Consider the following 20,568-nt stretch of genomic DNA (forward strand, 5'->3'; position numbering starts at 1 on the left):
CGTTTGGTGTTTATAATAATAAAAAAAAAAAAAAAAAAAAAAAAAAACATAAATTAAACATTTCACTCCTACTAACAACATATCGTTTATATACTGTTATTTGTCACTAACAGTGATCATTGTTAAAAAAATATACATTAATTATTATTTTAAACCATTACATAAAATAAAAATTAAATTTTTATTATTATTCAATCACAATTATTAATTTTGAAAATGGAAATAATTTAAAACTATAGGTTATCTTACCTTTGGTACTTGAAATAAAGCCGTTGGACGATTATTTTGCTTCAACTTCATTTTTCGTTCTGCTATACTGCCACTCATACAATTTTTAACTGCACATTTCTTCACCATTTTTCAAAATTATTGATTTAATTACTTTAAAAATTAAAAAAATATTAAGTATAGCCAAAAAACATGAATGTACACATGCATTTGTGTTTACATGCGTTGTAGCAAAGTTGATATCTTTAATGACGTCACAGAGATCGAGTTGATAGTGGCGCTACTCTGGTGGTGAGAGTAGGCATCAGTAATTTGCTGCTATTTTTGAGGACACATTTATACCAAACCCCCTATCTCGATCGTTCTCCTTCTATCTAAGCTCCGTGGTAACTCGGTTGGTGTCAACTTGTTCACCAAGTTGTCACCAAGTTGTCGGCAAAAGTTGCTCTGAAACTTTTTCACACCAAGTTGACGATAAGTTTTTCAAGAAATTTGGCGACATATTGCGGCAGTAGATTGGTCTCTTTTTTCTCAGAAACTTGTAGCCAACTTGGCGCCAACAGTTACAAATTCGGAAGTTGACCGCAAGTTGTCGCTAAGTTGGTGGCAACTATCTGACACCAACTTGGTTGGTCTGAAACTGTGGCTATCAGGGTATTCAGCGCTGAGTAAACTCTGCATTGAATACTCCCTGACAGCCAAGTTGGCCGCAACTTTCTGTCAATCTACTGCCGCAACTTGTCACCAAGTTGGCGGCAACTCTTGGAAATGAACTCGGTTGATGTCAACTTGTTCACCAAGTTTTCGACAAAAGTTGCTTCTGAAACTTTTTCACACCAAGTTGACGACAAATTTGTCAAGAAATTTGGCGACATATTGCGGCAGTAGATTGGGCTCTTTTTTCTCAGAAACTTGTCGCCAACTTGACGCCAACAGTTACAAATTCGAAAGTTGACCGCAAGTTGTCGCTAAGTTGGTGGCAACTATCTGAAAAAATTAAGTTCACGTAAGTACAGTATATACGCATCTACTTTTGCTCCGTCTTTCCGAACAATTTTTCTGCTTTTATTGCCTTCGGGCATTTTTGTTATAGATATTGTTGCAAGCGAAATATTGCAATCTTCACGGATTGCATTAAATTTTTGGTGCTACCTGTTATAAAGCTGCGAATTTTAGATTTTTATTCATCGATAATTGTGATACAGGTTATGAAAATTCGAGCGACATGTCACTAGTGTTAGTCACCCAAACGGTGCGGTAACCATATAATCATTGCTGACGTCTACTATTCAAAAGCAGTTGTGGCCTTCGATTGATAGATGGAGCTTCCGTCGTCGGACTGAGTGGCCCTCTTTGCTTCACATTGTCACATTAGCTAATATACTGTGCAAAAGCGGGCTCTTTGAAATTCATCTTGTTATGAATTGTTCCAGGTGTAAGAGAATTGCGAAAATTGTTAAAACCTGTGAAACGTGCAAACTGTCGTATCATCCCAGTTGTCTTAAAGAAGCCTTAAAATTTAAACCATCCAACGATTGTTGTGTTATCTCGTTAAAAACACCTTTGTCACCGCTCGTTATTCCATCTAGTGTATCAAAACCTTTAACTCGCCGTCAACGGTCTACTCTCTCCAGCTATAAGTCTACTGGCTCATCACCGAAGACTCCTCCTATAACTGTGTCTGAAGATTCAGTTTTTAGCTCACCAATCATTGCAAATTCTCCAGGAACGAGTAACAAAGGTCCAGAAATGAGCACTATTACTACAGAGTCAACAAACCAAATTCCAGCTAAATCAGATTGGTCAAATTTATCCATTGATAGGAAATTGAGTTTGCTATTAGATATGGCCTTCAAAAATTGCTCATGCATAAATGATGTTTCTGTTAAGCTTGCTAAACAAAGTGATGATATGAAAAATCTGGTCGACAAACTTGAACAAAATAGCTCGGACATCAAGCGTCTATCTGAGGACCTTTCTGCTGTACATGTGACACTAGAAAAAGTATCCAATGCTCAATTAGCAGCTGCTGCAGAGGCTGACAATATAAAGAAAAGTATTGGTCAAACTGCTAAAAAATGTGAAGAAAACACAGCTTCTATAGCTCTTATTAAGTCCACCTTAGATTACATTGGAAATCCAAACGTTGCAGTAGGTTCCACAACATCGGAATTGTTAATTTCAGGTATTCCGGATGTAGTAGCATCAGAGTTATCACCGTCACAGGTTGTTAAGCAAGTTTTTGAGAAGCTTGAGCTCTCTAATCTCGAGAATGATGTTTTGAGTACTCGAGTCTTCGGCAAAAAGGAAAATCAAGCTAGGAAACCATCGTCATGCACGTATATTTTAAATCTTAAATCAAACCAAGTTCAAGACTATATTATTGAAGTAAAACGTCGTTCTCAAAAATTACTTGCTAAAGAGACGTTTAAGGTAAATGGAGATATTCCACCTGGAAGACAAGTTTTTATAAATGAGTTCCTGAATGCTGACACTTATAAGTTGTTAAAGCTTGCTAAAGCCAAAGCTAGAGACATAAATTGTAAATATGCTTGGGTTCATAAAGGTGTGGTCTACATGAAGAAAAATGATGATTCGTCGAAGATCGTAATACGAACTGAAGGTGATGTAAATAAAATTGAATAGCCATTACTATATCAGCCTACTAACATGTCCTCCACTCTAAAATTTCTAAGTTTAAATGTAAATAGTTATACTGCACACACAGCTTCCTTTGAACTTCTGGTAACTGAAACAAAGCCTCATATAATCTCAGTGGTTGAGACCTGGTTAAATCCCGAAATAGCAGTCTCACTAAATGACTATTCCGCTATTCGTAGGGATAGAGGACTTACCGATGAATCTGGGCGTTATATCAGAGGTGGTGGAGTTCTCTGTTTTATTCACAAATCACTTAAATCGAAGGTTCTTTTTCTTTCTGAGTCAAATCATATAAATCATCCAGAATTCATAATAGCTGATATTACTCTATCCACAGGATCGCACATGCTTATATCATGTATTTATAGACGGCCACAAGGAGATTTACTGGACAAGTTCTTTCTCGAATTCGGCAAACTTTATCCTCATTATAGTAATGTTTTAATAATGGGTGATTTAAATTGTAATTTACTTAAATCTGACCGAGCTTCAAATCATCTCAAATCCTTCATTGCTGACTCTGCTCTATTCTGTGTACCCTTTGGATCAACTTTCCACACGTCAGAGACTGACTCATGGCTTGATGTCATCATTCTTGATAGCAAAGATAAGCTTGTAAACTTCTCAAAATCAAAGTCACCCTTTATAGGTGGACATGATTTCCTTATCTGTGAGTATAAGCTGGGATCACAAAATCATGATAATAAGGTGGTTAAGTTTAGGGACTTTAGAAACTGTAATCATCAAGCATTGTCACAAACACTAAATAAAAGATTAAGATTAAAGGATGTCGATCCTGAAATGATTGATCTTGATGAACTTGTATATTTCTTTTTGTATCAAGTCACTACATCATTAAATATTTATGCACCGATGTCTGAGAGGAAAATCTGTCGTCCTAAATGTCCTTGGGTTACTCGTGAACTGAAACTGGAATTTCATGAACGTGATGCATTATACAAGCGTTTCAAAAGAACTGGATGCCATAATCTATTGTCCTTATATAAAATTAAGAGAAAAGAACTTAAAATCAAGTTAATGAAGGTGCGTAATGATTATCTGAAGAGTTTTCTTGAAAATGAATCAAATAGATCAAATATCTGGACCAAACTGAGACGTGTGGGGATTGTAAAAAGTAAACAGTCATCTCCTCTTGATCACTTTGACGCCGATCAGTTAAACAAATTTTATGCTAATATTTAAAAAAAACATCTGTCTTGTAGTCGAGACTTTGTTCTCAATCTTCCGCATCTATATTCGAAGAAAGTGAATTCTGAATTTAATTGGTCCAAAATAGATATTGTTGACGTCACGAAAAATCTCCAGCTGACATTACAAAAATCGAGTGGTAAAAGTCCAGATGGACTTGATCTAAAATGGCTGAAAGATCACATACCACAAGTGTCTCTTTTTCTAAATTTAATCTTCAATAGGTCGTTAGAAACTGGATCATTTCCGGAAGCATGGAAGTCAGTATACATCGTACCGTTAAACAAAGTGACACCACAACTTTCTTTATCTGATACGAGACCCATAGCTAATCTATCTCATATGGCAAAAGTCTTTGAGCGAATTATAGCCAACCAAGTAGTTACTTATTTGGAATCAAACAATTTGCTTGACGATCACCAATCTGGCTTCCGCAAATATCACAGTACCCAAGCAGCGCTAATAAAGCTTACTGATGAGATTCGTTCAGCCATTGATCGAGATGACCTGACATATCTCATTTTATTCGATTTTACAAAGGCTTTTGATCAATTAAATCCTCAAGTTCTATTCATTACCATGTTTGAAATGGGTTTTTCATTAGACTCTATCTTATGGTTCCACTCCTATCTCACAGAAAGATCACAAGCAGTCATCAACGCAGAAAACTTGTCATCTGAATTCATTACCACCACGTCGGGTGTGCCTCAAGGGTCTGTCTTGGGACCAATATTATTTCTTATCGTCATAAATGGTGTGGTTAAACGGCTAAGTTTTTGCAAACATGGCCTGTTTGCTGATGACAAATGGGCATACCTGCATTTCAATATCTCCAAACTAGATGAAGCAGCTCACCGTCTTACTATTGATGCACAAGCGGTAGCAGACTGGTCACGTGATATGGGTTTCGTAATCAATTATCGAAAGACTAAGGTGATGATTTTAGGAAGCAATCGGAAGTTAAAATCTCTTGCAAATATTGTACTTCCGCAAATTATCGTTGATGGAAATCTCATACCGTATGTAAACACCACAAAGCATCTTGGGGTCCACCTATCTGCTAATCTTTTCTGGGATTTTCATATTTCGCAAGTATCTCGAAAAATCTTTGCCTCATTAAACAGCCTAAAGCGCAGGAAAAATATCTTGTCTCCTTCTTTGCGCAAGTTAATTGTCTCTGCCACGATATTGCCTATTATTGATTATTGCTCAGTTGTGCTGGTAGATTTATCTAAGAGACTTGAAAGCAAATTACAGAGATCAGTAAATAGTACCATTCGATTCATTTATAATTTGAGACGTGATGAACATATCACACCATATCGACGTTCACTAAATTGGCTGAATATAAAATCACGAAGACTATTATCTGGCTTGTTTATTTTTCAAATTAATAACGACGGGTGAACCGAAGTTTCTACGTAGATTATTCATAGAAGAAGATCCTGAAATTAGGCGATCAGATAGGCTGGCAGCTAAGAATAATATTTCCTTTAAGATGCCAAATTTTGCTACTACGTCCTATGAGCATTCATTTGTAATAACAGCTATTCGGTTATGGAACGACTTACCTTCTGAGATTGTAAATGCTCTTAGTTTGGAGACTTTCAAAATTAAATTGTTCGATTTTCTAATGAGTAACGAATAGTTAGAAATTAGTATGCTGGAAAATAACATAATATTGTGATGTATATAAAAATTTGGATTTACACTCTTGTTTTAATTGCAATCTGTTTTATGTACTCTATCAATGCTTCAAAATTTATTGTACTTATTTGAACATTATCTTTGTATGTAAAATTTGCCATTCGGCTTAACGCCTTGGCATTAAAACTAAATAAATAAATAAATAAATAAATAATTCATGCAGTTTTTATAAATGCATCAAAAAGACATTGTTGACGAACGTTTAAATAAATTATTTATTACTTACTTAGTGTATTTTACTTGGTACAATTAAAATTATTTCGGTCGATTTTTGACAGTACCGGAAACAAGTACTTGAATAAAGCTGATTACATGATTAGAAATTATAGATATTTTTAACCTAATAAACAATAAAGATAGTGGTAAAATCAACGACTAATTTTAACTGATGAATATTAACTGATTTTATAAAATAGATGCCTAAAAGTATTTACAGGCAAATAAAAAAAAATTATTAATCATGATAAGATTATTCATTTAACATTGAACACATTATTGATATACTTCAAGATTTTTCTCAAAACCCCAATAAATTTCGTAAAAAGTTAGTACTCATTTGACTCTAGCGTACCGCATGAACGTCCTTCAAGCCGCAATTATGGACATTGTTTATTCCTATGAAAAAAGAAATTATTTTTTGTCTTTTTTTTTTTGTTATTTACATATAATTAATAATTTAAAATTAAAAGAAATTATAAATCCATATGTATTATCAATCATATCCATCATCACCATATCTCTGGAACCATAAGGCATAGATAGAGACTTAAAATTTGGTAAGAATATTTGTATATTGGTCTTTCTACTATTACAATGTTTTTTTTTTATATTTATTTCTCTCAACGTTTTAAAGTACCTAAGTGTAAAAAGCTAATTGGCGTATAAATATGTAAATAAAGAAATAAATAAATGAAATATTCCTTTCGCCGAGTAGATGGACTCGAAGTTTTGTAGAAATCATCTCGAACAGGATCTTACGAAATTTCTCCTCCATATGGTAGTGCGTGGCGGTTTCTTGTCAAAAAATTAATATTCTCCAAATCGACGGTACTTTGGTAAAACCTCGTATCTCTCATTTAAAATACATAGGAGATACGAGGTTTGACCAAAGTACCGTCGAAATACAGTTTCCCCAGACATAAAATTTGTTAGAACCTCCGTAAAAACCGGAAATTCTAGGGATGGCCTTCAGGGTCAACCGATTTAAATATTTTTCTTTCTTAATAAGATATCTGCTAAAAAACAAATTTTGCGATAATTGACTTCTTATGCATTTTCTAAACACTTGATATATGGAAAAAAAATTCGGCTACTTATTTTAATAGAATTCGTAAAAACCATGTACAATTAATTTTCTAAAAAATTGATGTCACTGAGACAATTTTAATTAACAGAAAAATTCTTTGCACCTTAAGCTAGGCAAATTTCAATTTTACGTATGGGACCTGCAATTACTTTGACTTAAATTTTCAATGCTCTTTTTAAACTTTTTCTTAATGTTAATTGTTATTTGTTTTCGTAAGAAATTTACGAGAATGTTATAGTGATTGCACATTGAAAGTTACATTGAATATTAATTAGAATAATCACAAGGATAAAAGGTAAATGGTAATTCAACGAATTTGGAATTTGTTCAAGTCCATACAATATTCCAATTAAATTTCAAGTGTACATCTTATAATACAATTCTATAAAGCGCCCAGCAGAGTAGACGGGTAACAGCTACTCATAATATCAATTAAAAATTAACCTCAGAACAGATTAATATGACGGAATATGATAAAATTAAAGAAAGTATCAAGCAGAAAAACTGGCGACCGCAATAGGAAAATATTTGAATACTTTGATGGTGTAGCTCAAAAATATAAAGGTGTTAGAAAATTTTAAAGAATGTAAGGTTACTATGTAATAAAAAAGAGAGAAAATATAATTTGAAGATTGGAAAAAAACAGATTAACAGAAAATTATCGATTAAGTAACGATCAGAATGTACGTTTCAAATGACAGAATTTAATAAAAATATTAATACTTCCATTTTCAATGAATTAAAAAATATATTAAAATTTTAAAAACATCACATAAATTATCTTTATAATTATGATATAAAAATTTCCGTTTTTATTTGATTGCATTTTTTTTCTAATTAGTTTGGAGATCTTAAAAATGTTATTTTGTACAGTCCCCAAAGATTATAATTCTCGTCACAATTTAAATTTGTCCCTGCTAACAACGCCTTCGCTAACGCCAAAGACCCACAACACCGGAAAAGTCGAGCTTTTCCATCACTGTCGTCTTCCGGTAAGCAGTTATTGTTATCAACAGCGTGAGAATTAAATAAAAAAAACTCATGGCCTCCTGAATGCGGCAAATAGAGGTGTTTAAACGCAACGGTCTTTCCTTGGGTTATAAACAAATACCCACAATCATTTTCAATGGTTGGCTGTTTGGACTCTATTTTTTCTACAATGCTGTCATTTAAACAGGTCAATGGATTCTCGTCCAGTAATGATCCATAGGACACATCTTTCTTGTCACGAATTACTATTACCTTATTTTTAACCAAAAATGTTGGTAATAATTCGTCTATATTGAGCATGTCCATACCCTAGTGGAGTGACGCGATGCCAAAAACGACCCGTCGCTCTGAACGCGGAGACGGGGTCGTTTTTTCGAAAAAAACGACCCGAGTCCAGAACGTGAGATAAGCAACGCTAGATGAAAAAATGTAGATTTAAATGTACTTTATCAATATAAGAATTATTTTTAGGGGATTTAGGAAAGGTTTGCTATTATTTAATAAACAATTAATATGATTAATAAGAATAAATAAAGAAAAATAGTAAAGAATAAATTTTAACGGGGAAATGTATAGTATGTGTTTGCTTAAACCGCAGAAAAGAGGAATAGGCTTCTTACCGACTGTAAAATTTTAACTTGAAAATTAAAGAGATGTCGCCACATGAATGTTTTTAATTTTTGAAAACTAAGTCAGATCCGTAAGATTGAGGACGCATTTTAATGAAACTAGCTTTTTATAAATATTGGATAGAAATTAAAAAATTAAATTACAGAGATTGAAGGTATCAACTCGAAGAAAAAAATCATCCTTTAAAGAATATTTGAACATTCAAAAATCATAGGCATGACATATTAATATTTTTTTACTGTACTACAGTAAAAAATGAATGCATAAAAATTTGGAAAAAAGCAACTAGAAATCAAAAATGTTTAACTTCAATGATTTATAATTTGTTGTGAACGTCTCTTTTTACTCATTTTTGGTGAAGCAATATTATTCCCATACTTATATAAATCTAATAAAATTTTTAATTTTTACATAATTTAAATCAAATGTAAATGTATTACTTTCTTCAGAATAACTTTTTTTTTTTTAAATAAATGTTAAGACAATTTTATTTGGAGCATTAATAAAGTGAAATAATAATTTATTTCATTCAAATATTTTGAAAATTTTTTGTTTTGTAAGGATTTAGATTGGTTGACAATTTTTTAAGAAGTGGAAAATTGTGCTAGTACTTCAAAAAAAAGAAAACATCCGCTGACAAGTTTGCATTGAAAATTACAAAAAATTGAAGTGCGAGTGTTTTCAGTCGGATGTTCGCCAAAAAAATTATTTTATGCGTTTATTAACGAAATTTTTAATGTTCTGATATTTATGCTAATTTATTTACATGTTTGTAGTGGAAAGATGTTATTCCCATAATTTTATAAATCGAGTTAAATTTTATAAAGCGATAATTTTCAATTTTTACATCCATTGTATTAAACTTATATTTATTGCTTCCTTTTTAGTAATTTTTTTATCATTTAATTTATAAAATTTTTTCTTAAACCATAAAAAAGTGAATAAAAATAATTTATTTCTTCTAAGAATTTGAAAAATCATCCGTTTTAAAAAGTTTTAAGTTGATCATTAATTCTTATAGAAGTGGAAAATTATACTAGTACGTCGAAGAAATAAAAACATCAGCAAACAAATAATAGGTAAGTCAAAGATTAATTTTTATTTTCTATTTGTTCAACAGTTATAAAATATTACGTAAATATTCAACAAATACTCTATGTAATAAAATATATTATTCTATCTAAAAGACTAATTACACATCTCTCGCTGGGTCCCTAGCGGATCCGTTTACACGGTGTGTAACGGTGTAAACTCAGTGTAATATGGATTACACCTAGTTTCTACCGAAAAAACGCCGTATTGACACGGTAGATTTGTGAAAAATTTAGCTGAGGTTTACACCTATATTACACCGATGTGTCAACACTCGGTTAACTCCGTATAAACACCAAATTTCCACTGAATGTGCTTTAATATTGGTCTTTCACAGATTTTAGGTTTTTATTGAAGCACATTCAGTGGAAATTTGGTGTTTATACGGAGTTAACCGAATGTTGACACATCGGTGTAACACAGGTGTAAACCTCAGCTACATTTTACACAAATCTCCAAACACCAAATTTCCACTGAATGTGCTTCAATATTGATCTTTCACTAATTTTAGGCTTTTATTGCGACTTTCGTAATGAAAAACTTGTCTAAGTTCATATGCGCTAAGATAATGTGATAAATTCATTTGGTCGAATTTGGAATTCATATGATCTAACATTTATAATATCTATTGAAATTACATAACATGGTGTACATTTTTAATATTCTCAAAAATTAGCATCATATTATTAAATTTAATAAATTTTTTGAATCGATAAAAATTCATCCAAGCTTATTTTCGAGATTGTTGGAGCCTTCATTTGCCTTATAACGTAGTTTTCTCATCAAAGTCATAATTTTTCTCGCATATACATCACGTTTGCATTGGTCATTCGTTTCATTCATAAACGTTTTATGCACTGTTGACACTTAGTGTCTCAACGGAGTATTCAAAACGAGTTGACAGTGTATCCGCTGGTTAAAAAAATTGATTACAAAGAAATGAAAAAATATTAGTCAATGAAAACTGTATATGCACAAAATGAACATTTAGATATATATTTACATAGACTCAATTCTTTTCAATTCATATTTTTAACCAGGATAATGTACTCTCATTTGGTGAAGATAAAAATTTTTATGTGAAACGTTATTTTTGACTATTTTAGAAAAATTTTGGGATAAACAATGCATTATTATGGACCATATAATTGCCGTGTTCAAATGGAAATAGTACACGATATAATTGTTCCATTTTCACAGAAAATTCAAAGTCGCGAGGAAATAAAAAAAGATAATAATAATCTTTTTAAAAGTTTCAACTTTCATCATTTAAAAAATTTTTTGGAGCGCTTTCAGTATTGAAATAAAACTGTACATGCGCTATTAACAGTTGTAACTCATTGAATTTTAATGTGCTGAAGCTATGTAAAAGCGCGTTTAGGAATTTACGGAAAATTTGAGACTTTCGTCATAAAGTGGAAATTGAAACATGAAATTCTATCTAATTTCCGCACGGCGTTTTTATTTTAAATACATTTTCACAAAGTTTAAAAACAATTTACAGAAGTCTCCCTGTAATCATACTTTAATTTTTTGGCAGTTACACATCTTTACTCCAGATTACTCAACTCTGCGACATACTGTATTCAACACAAAAATTAAATAAAAAAAAATCTTTACTCAATTCTTACACTACTCGAAACTACCTTTACTCAGTACCAATTGTATTTTATGAAATCTTTACTCAATAGTATTTTATAAGTGTTGACGCGCTTTTAAAAATCTCTATTCAATATTTTATTCGGCAAAAACAAAACTGTACTCAAAATTTCTCAGCTCTGTGCAATCTGTACTCCAATAAAATAATTTAATAAATTAAAAAAATTTTTACTATATATATATATATATATATATATATATATATATATATATATGTATATATATATATATATGTATATGGATAAAAACTAATTCACTATATGTAACGATATCGGCTAAATGATACTTTGTGTATCTCATAAATGATTACAGTGAGGTTTGAAGTTCGAGAAAATTCTCTCTTCTACACACTACTACCACACTTGTAAGTCCCTCAGGTGTATGAGATATGCGCAGTCAGTTCTGCTCAGGCCCACTCTATCTCAACATCTCGACATCCCGCTCAAGCCGACTTCGTATGGTTGTCGCGTAGTACTGCCTGATTTTGAGTGAAGAAGCCATTGTGACTAAAAATACTTCTTGCGTCAGCCATTACAATAATAGTAAAATTTTTATAAAACACAATATTGTGGTTCAATTTTTTTACTAGTGACATAGTATTTTACTACGTAAGTGTACCCAACTATTGTTATTATATCCTATAGCAAACAAAATTATAAAAATTTTGTTTATTTGTTTTCAGTAGAAAGGTAAGTTTGTTTACAAATTGCTATATTAACAAATATCCAGAAACAAGTAAACATTTCTGTATGTTGTGTTACAGATACTATAAGGGATTATATCTATTAGGCAACGTTGAAAAGAAATAAGCATACATAAACATTTTTTTTATTACCAATCTACTTAATAATCTTTGAAAGTATTTTAGTTGAAAAAATTTTTTAATTGAAAATTTTGTTTAACAGCTTTATGACTTCCGGGGTAGGTATTGGCTGTCTTACTGGCGGATTAAAAAAATTATTTTTGACTCGTTGATATGTGAAAAATGTACGATGGGAGGAAATTTTTTCACCATGTTTTTGCAAAAAAAATTTTTTTCTCTTTACTTAATATTTTTTCTAGTGATAATAAAAATAAGAGATAATTCATAATTTAAAAATGTTTTTAACAAATGAAAGACAAAAAAATGACACTGAAGTTGACGACAATTAGAAATTTTTAATCATTTCATAACAATGAAATTTATTAAGCAAAAATTTAATAAAAAATTCAGTTGTAAAATAAAAAAATAATTAGTGAAAATTGTAGAAAAGCATTTTTGTTATTGTAATTGATTTATTATAAGAATTTAAAAATTGACAATTGTCAGCTAATTTTAATATCACAAAAAAAATATAAAAATTCGATATGCAAAAATCACAAAGAACTATTAATTCAATTTATTAGAAATAATTTTTTAAACTAATTTGTTTTGAGGAGGTTCGAGCGAATTTAATATAAAAATAATTTCCAACCTTGAGCTTTGAAATTGAGTATACGTATAAATAAATGTCATTTTTCTAATCCCAAAATTTTAAAATATTCACCGTTTAGTTGCTTAGAGATTAAATTTCAAAAATCACATTTTTCATCTTTTTATACACGGGCTCTTATGGTGGACGAACTTTAGTTGAGACTTTAATTATTTTTTTCAATATTAACCTCCCAACTTTAACGAACAAAAACTATACACAAGAAACTTGGATTGTTGTAAAATATAAAAAAAAATTTAATAATAATACATTACCGATATAGTTTTTGAAGTATTTAAAGTTAAATTTTAAGTTTTTAACTCGTTTATCGTCAGCTATTTATTCAAATAAAGATTTGACAACGTTGCATCAACAGGTGAGAAAAAAAAAGGATAGAAATATAGTTACAGAGAGAGAAATATCTAACTCACACACTCATGCACGTCTCTGTAATTGGTGTAGTCAAACGCGCTGTTGCCAAATCTGTTTATTTAATCCGGCAAGTAATAAATACGAAAGTCGTTTTATTACTTTATTTTATAAAATAAGGAAAAATTATAGATTATTAAATCGTTCAAATTATTTTAATTCAAAATAAAGGATTTTGACGAATATTGGGAAGACTAAAAGTAAAAAAAAATTTAATCGTTATTTTGACTCATAAGTTACGCTCGAACTTCCTTGAATAACATCTAAAAACGTCAAGGGTCTGCTGACTTTTATGTTTTTTTTTATATTGTTCAAAAATTTTTATCCAAATTAGATTTTATTTTTTACTAACGAATATATCTTCTTCCAAAACTTGAAATTTTTAGTGAGTATTATACTTTTAGATCATAATTATGTAAATGGCAAAAATATATTTTTTTATTCGCTTTTATGGTTTCCAGTACCGTAATCACATAATAATTATACACCCTTATGAGATCTATAACATGGTATATAGATTATAGATCTTTCAAAATTAAAATATTTTGTATTCACATTTCTTTGACTCATTTGATTAGATCACGAGGTTATCATATATACAATATATATGCAATATACATTTTAATTACCAATATACATTTTAATAGTTACCAATATACATTTTAATAACACTCACGTTATATATTGAAAATTAAAATTAACAAATTTTTAGTTTAATTCTAGTCTTTTCATAATACTATTTGATTATCTGTTTTTATTTTGTCTGTAAATATTACTTTTGATCAATTCAATTAATACTTAGATCGTAAAAATTATAAGTTCTTACTAACATAACAGTGTACATGAACATTTTAAGTTTTTTGTTAATTTTATAAATTGAGTGTTATGATTATTTCAAAAAATATCTTTTGTTCATCACACACATTTTAAAATTACTTGTTGGCTTATGACTCCTTAACTTCAACAATGACGAAATTTTGTTTTTAATAATGTCTTGAAGTAGAAAATATTTTTAAAGAAATGAAGAAAAGGAACTATAATGTAAAAATGTTCAAATAGACTTGTAAAATAATCAAGATGAGTGAGGTGTATATTTTTTAAAATAAGTGTAAAACAATGAAAATATGTATCAGTCTTCATTCTCTCATAACAAAATTGGTTTCTTTATTAGTAAAAAAAAAATAACATAATTATAAGTAAACGAATTCCAGTATTTTATTAATTCAAAAAAAATAGATTTTTCCTATGAGAGGAAATTTTCTATTTTCTTATTGTCAAAATAAAATTCATCGGTATTTGCTTTAATATGCTTTAATTCATCCGTATTTTACAATGCTATATAGATTAAGGAAGTACGAGCGGGGAGAGCAGCAACCATATGATTTTTCTCAATATATAGATATACATTTAACATTGGCTAATGGCGGCATTTATTTTCTTTTAATCAATACACTTTAATTAGTCGGGCAAGTGTAAATTTTTTTTGAATTAAATTTTTCACTAATATATTTACTTTCATCCATAAGTTTTTAAAAATATTCATCGACAGTTTTCCGAGAAAAATACAGAAATGTATCTATGTTTGGAGGTTATCCCATAAGACCGATGTTAAATTGCTCAACGTCAAAGTTAATTATTTAAATAAATAATCGGGCAATCTCCTTCAAATTTTCGGAATTTATTTAGACATATTTAAACTTTATATTAAAAAAATTTCAAGCCTTTTATCAAAAGTTGCCTTGGTGCTCGTACTACCTTAAATGACTGGGAATTGTAAATGAAAAATATTCTCATCTTATTTCAGCTACCAAATTATTCTTATAATGAGCGGGAATCGAGGAATGTCACGGACAGCAATATTCAAAAGGAATAAGAAAAAACTTCAAAATTATAAGAAATTGTACCCTCAGGATAAACTACTACGTTCCCTTCCTGGCGGATTTTTGGAAGAAGTAAGTTTTAAAAATTTTTAAACACAGACAGTTAAACTCAAGTACTTAAAACTCAAAACTGTAAATGCAATTAAAAAATATTATTTAGTTCTAATTTAACACATTAAGCAAAATAAAAAAATTGAAAATGTCGACTAACTTTCTTATTATAAATTAACAGACATCTGTAAATTTTTTGACTTTTATAACAGTAAAATTGTTATGAAAAATTTTAATTAAAAATTCCACGTCAAAAAATTGAAAAAAATTACAAGTGCAAACTTTTTTAACTTTTCGCTAAGAAAATTGAAAATTTTCAAAAATCGGGAAGTTATTGTTTTTACCCCGTTTTCCAAAAATCGAGTTTTCATCAGATCTTGACGTTTTGAGGTCCTCGGAAGCTTCCCTGACTATTCCCGCGACGGGAATGTGTGTGTGTGTGTGTGTGTGTGTGTGTGTGTGTGTGTGTGTGTGTATGTAAACCTCTCATAACTTTTGAACGGCTTCGCCGATTTGATCGAGGTTTCTGTCATTCGAAAGGGCTTGACCAAACTTAGATTTTGAATACAATTTGGACCGATTCGGATCGGTAGATTTTGAGAAATCTTAAAAAAACTACGAAAAAAAAATTTTTAAATGTGGTTTTTTTGGAATAACTTTTAAACGGCTCTACCGATCGATTCCAAAAACTAATCAGTTTTTAACATCAAAAAACCACGTTGATCGCCGCCGGTCCGGTCAAAATCGGTTAATTCGTTCGTGAGTTTTTGTTGACGAAAGAAAACCGAAAAAAGTGTTTTTTCGGAATTACTCCGAAATTCCTGGTTCGATCAAATTAAACTCAAAAATTCTCCATGAGGCTCAAAAGACTGTATCGAATGCCGTTAACCGCGTAAAAATCTGTTAGTTCATTAAAAAGTTATTGTGGTTTGAAAATTCAAAAATTAGTGTTTTATTAAACTTCTACCAGACTTTTGAGCTCGGAGAGCTCAAAATGATACGAAAATTATATTTTTGATCTCAAAGAGCTCAGAAACGTAATAAATGCAATTTTGAGCGGTAAAGTATGAAACTAGCAGGATGTTGCAGGGATGGCCTTTAGGGTCAACCGTTTTCCTAATTTTTTTTTGAATATGTTTTTTATCGTTGACCTGTAATAAAAATTAAAAAGATTGACAGATGTCTGCTAACTTCAGTATCATAATTAATAATGTCTATTAGTAAACTATTCCAATACATATTTATCTAAGCATGCATATATATTTATTTATTTTATTTATTTGTATCAAAAAGAATTCTAATAATAATAAAAGACAATGCACTGGAATATAGGAATCTAACGGAATAAAATAAGTGGTGACCGTAGCGGCATCAGGCGTAATTTACTTAAAGCGAGATTTGTTAATAGTTAACAAATCTATATTTGAATGAAATAAATGAGTCGATTCAATTAAATAAACCAAAACGAAGTAGTATTTAATTCAAAGTAATATATATTTAAATGAAAGAAATTTGTTAACATTAAATAAATATTTTTGATTTATTTCAAATAAATCTGCGCATTTGAGTCCAACAAACGGTTTTCTTAGTGTAGTTTTAGTAGTTTTAAGATTTAGAAAAGTATCAAGATTATGTTGGAGTTATATTTAAAAAATCTGTTCAACTAAGCTTATAAAAAAGATTTTGTTAAAAGACCAGATCGGATAACCTAAAATATGTTGTAGTAACGAATAAATATAGTTGTATAAACATCCCGAAATCAATCAATTTGTAAGCATAACAAAATAGAAAAAAATAATTTTTTGCTGTTACAAAATGATTTTGCTGTCACCCAGAATAATTCTGTTGCCAAAAATAAAATTCTGAAAAGCTTTTCGCCAAAATTGTTATAAGGGTTATAACTTACAAATTTTTTTATTATTGTAACGATTAAAAAACCTTGGATGTGGTTCACTATATTGACTAAAAGATTGATTTTTTATTATTTTAATGGTTAATGTCATAAATCTAACGTTAATTAAAATAGTTAAAAAAATTAGGAAAACGGTTGACCCTAAAGGCCATCTCTGCAATTTTCCGCTAATTCCATACCTAAACGCTTGATATTGCACTTACCCGGGAAAAAATGATCAGGACTGATCAGACCTGTTCATATCTGATCAGGCCTGAAATCCGACCTGATCAGCCCTGTCCATGTATGATCAGGCCTGATCAGACCTGTCCATGTCTGTTCATGCCTGTTCATGTCTGAACCGTTAAATACGCTCAGACCTGATCAAGCCTGTTCATGCCTGCTCATGTCTTCATGTCTGAAGCATTAAATACGCTCAGACCTGATCAGATCTGATCAAGCCTGTTCATGCCTGCTCATGTCTGAAGCATTAAATATGCTCAGACCTGTCCATGCCTGTTCATGTCTGAAGCGTTAAATACGCTCAGACCTTTCCATGTCCGATCATGTCTGTTCTAGCCTAATAGAAAAGGATTAAAACTCCATATATCAGCTGACAAGAACTGTTCATGCATGATTTACCCTCTTAAATGATATTTTAAATCTGGAAGAAAAATTTTATCGAACTATAGACTGCAGTTCTATTTTTAAAATTAATTTGTTCCGTATGACGTATCAGTTTCTATCCCCTTATAAATTTTAAATGTACGACTTTCATCAAAAATTTCGGCTTATATCAGCATGAACTTTTTAATTTTCCATGCCAAAACGATGATTTTTAACGATGAATTTTGACGCAATGACATAAAATTTTTTACTGTGTTCCATTGAATACGCGAAAAATGAGATTATTTAGTAAAAGTTTGAGTTTGATAGCGTGAAAATACCAAAATATATCAGTTGATATCGATAAGTCCTTTCAAGGTGTCTGTTATTATCTTAAGCTACGCCTTGGTCCATAGCAGTAGTGTCAAAGGCTGTTAAATTGTAGAACACACAAATAATTCTCCATTTCCTATACGTTTTAGTTAAAAAAAACTTCAATTTTAAAAGAAAACAATAAAATTATAATTACGGAATGAACCTTGAGGAAATTTTTTTATATACTTTACATAGAACCATATGTTAATGGAGCGAAAAAAATACATAGCCGTCCCAAATAAATCACTCTAATATGCACAATAAAAAATTTTGCATCATTGCGTCAAAAATTTTTGTGTTAAATATTTAACACTTTTATGTGTAAATTTAACATTTATTCTGTTAAATCAACACAAAAAAGTGTTAAATATTTAACATAAAAATTTTTAACAAAAAATTTTTTGATGCTATGACGCGAAATTTTTTACTGTGTATAATTAATTATTAATAATTAATAAATTAAGTATAGAACTCCGTTAACTATAAGGATAAGTCATGTATAAAATTTAAATTACTTAAAGTAGTTTGAAAGGTACTCTAGAATTAAGATAAGTCATTGGGTCAATAGGTAAAGTATCAGTCTGAAGAGCGCAACGTACATGGTTCGAATCCCCGTCGGCACGAATCTTTTTTTTTTTTTTTTATGGACCTGATCGAGTCAGGCATGAACAGATCTGATCAGACATGAACATGCCTGGCCAGGTCTGATCAGACCCGGTCATTTTTTATATCTGATCAGACCTGAACTGTCATGCCTGTTCATATCTGATCATTTTTTCCCGGGTATGACGTTTTTGAGCTTCTCGAACTCCGAAATATAATTTATCTGTTTTTTCGAGTTCTCCGAGCTCAAAGAGTGAGCTGTTGTATGATTTTGAGCTCTCCAAGCTCAAATATTTCGATTTTTTTGGCTTTTGAGCTCTTCGAGCTCAATAATCTAATAGCAATTTGAAAAAAAACTATTCTTAAAATTTTTAAACTGCAATTAATTTTGAATGAATGAATCGTTTTTTACGCGGCGATCGACGTGGTTATTTTATTTTAAGAGCTAATTAGATTTGGAATCGATCGGTAAAGCGGTTTAAAAGTTATTCTAAAAAAACCACATTTAAAAAAAATTTTTTTCGTAGTTTTTTCAAAATTTCTCAAAATTTACCGGTTTGAATCGGTCCAAATTATATTAAAAATCTAAGTTTGGTCAAGACCTTTCGAATGCCACTAACCGCGATCAAATCGGTCAAGCCGTTCAAAATTTATAATCGGTTCACAAACTTACACACACACACACACACACACACACACACACACACACACACACCTTTTTAATTTTAATAACGTTCAATGTTAATTTATCTTTAATATTAACACGGAGTTCTACACTGATAGAAGGATTTTTTTGTATTTAAAAAGATTTGTTAATATTTAATAAATGATTTATTAGAGTATAGGTCCTTAACTAATATTTATTAACAGTTAATAAATTATTTATTAGCAGCTATTTTTTTGTGCTAACCAAATATTTATTACTATTTAATAAACGATTTATTAACATATAAAGAACGATTTATAAACATCTATAAAATCATTTATTAATATTTAATAAATCATTTATTAGTATTTACACACTGGATTATTAATATTTAAAAAATTCCTCAGAAACGTGTTTCAATGTTTTATTTTAATTATAAAAATTACAGAGAATTAGATATTTAATGAAGTAAATGTAAAATGAAATTAAAGGATACAAATTATAAAAAGAAAAATAGTTTACAATTATTTGTAAATATAATTCTCAGTCTGATTAATTCTCTTTATTTACAACTACGCGTTAAGTACCAACGCCATCTACCAACACCGATCACCAACAAAATATTTGTTAACTATTAACAAATCTTATTTGGTGGAAATAAATATTTTTTTAAATATATTAAAGCTTCTTAATAGTTACAAAAATTTTGTTTTCATAAAAAATAGATTTAGTTAATACTAACAAATATTGTTAATAGTAAAAAAATATTATTTCCACCCAAGATTTTAAGATTTTAATAAATTGATTTATTAAATACAAACAAATCCTTCTATCAGTGTATGTATGTAAACCTCTTACAACTTTTGAACGGCTCGACCGATTGGATCGAAATAGGTGGCGATCCAAAGAATATCATTGCCATTAAATTTCGTGAGAAATATGAATCGATTCGGTTCGCTAGATTTTGAAAAATCTCAAAAATAAAATTTAAAAAAAATCGTTTATTTGAAATAACTTCTAAACGGCTCCACCGATCGATTCCAAAAACTAATCCGTTCTTATGTTTGAAAAACCACGTCGATTGCCACCAGTCCCGTGAAATTCTGTTGATTCGTTCGAGAGTTATCGAAAACGAAAAATTTCGAAAAAAGTGT

Source organism: Cotesia glomerata, linkage group LG1 (genome assembly GCF_020080835.1).
Source record: "Cotesia glomerata isolate CgM1 linkage group LG1, MPM_Cglom_v2.3, whole genome shotgun sequence".
Taxonomy (NCBI): Eukaryota; Metazoa; Arthropoda; class Insecta; order Hymenoptera; family Braconidae; genus Cotesia; species Cotesia glomerata.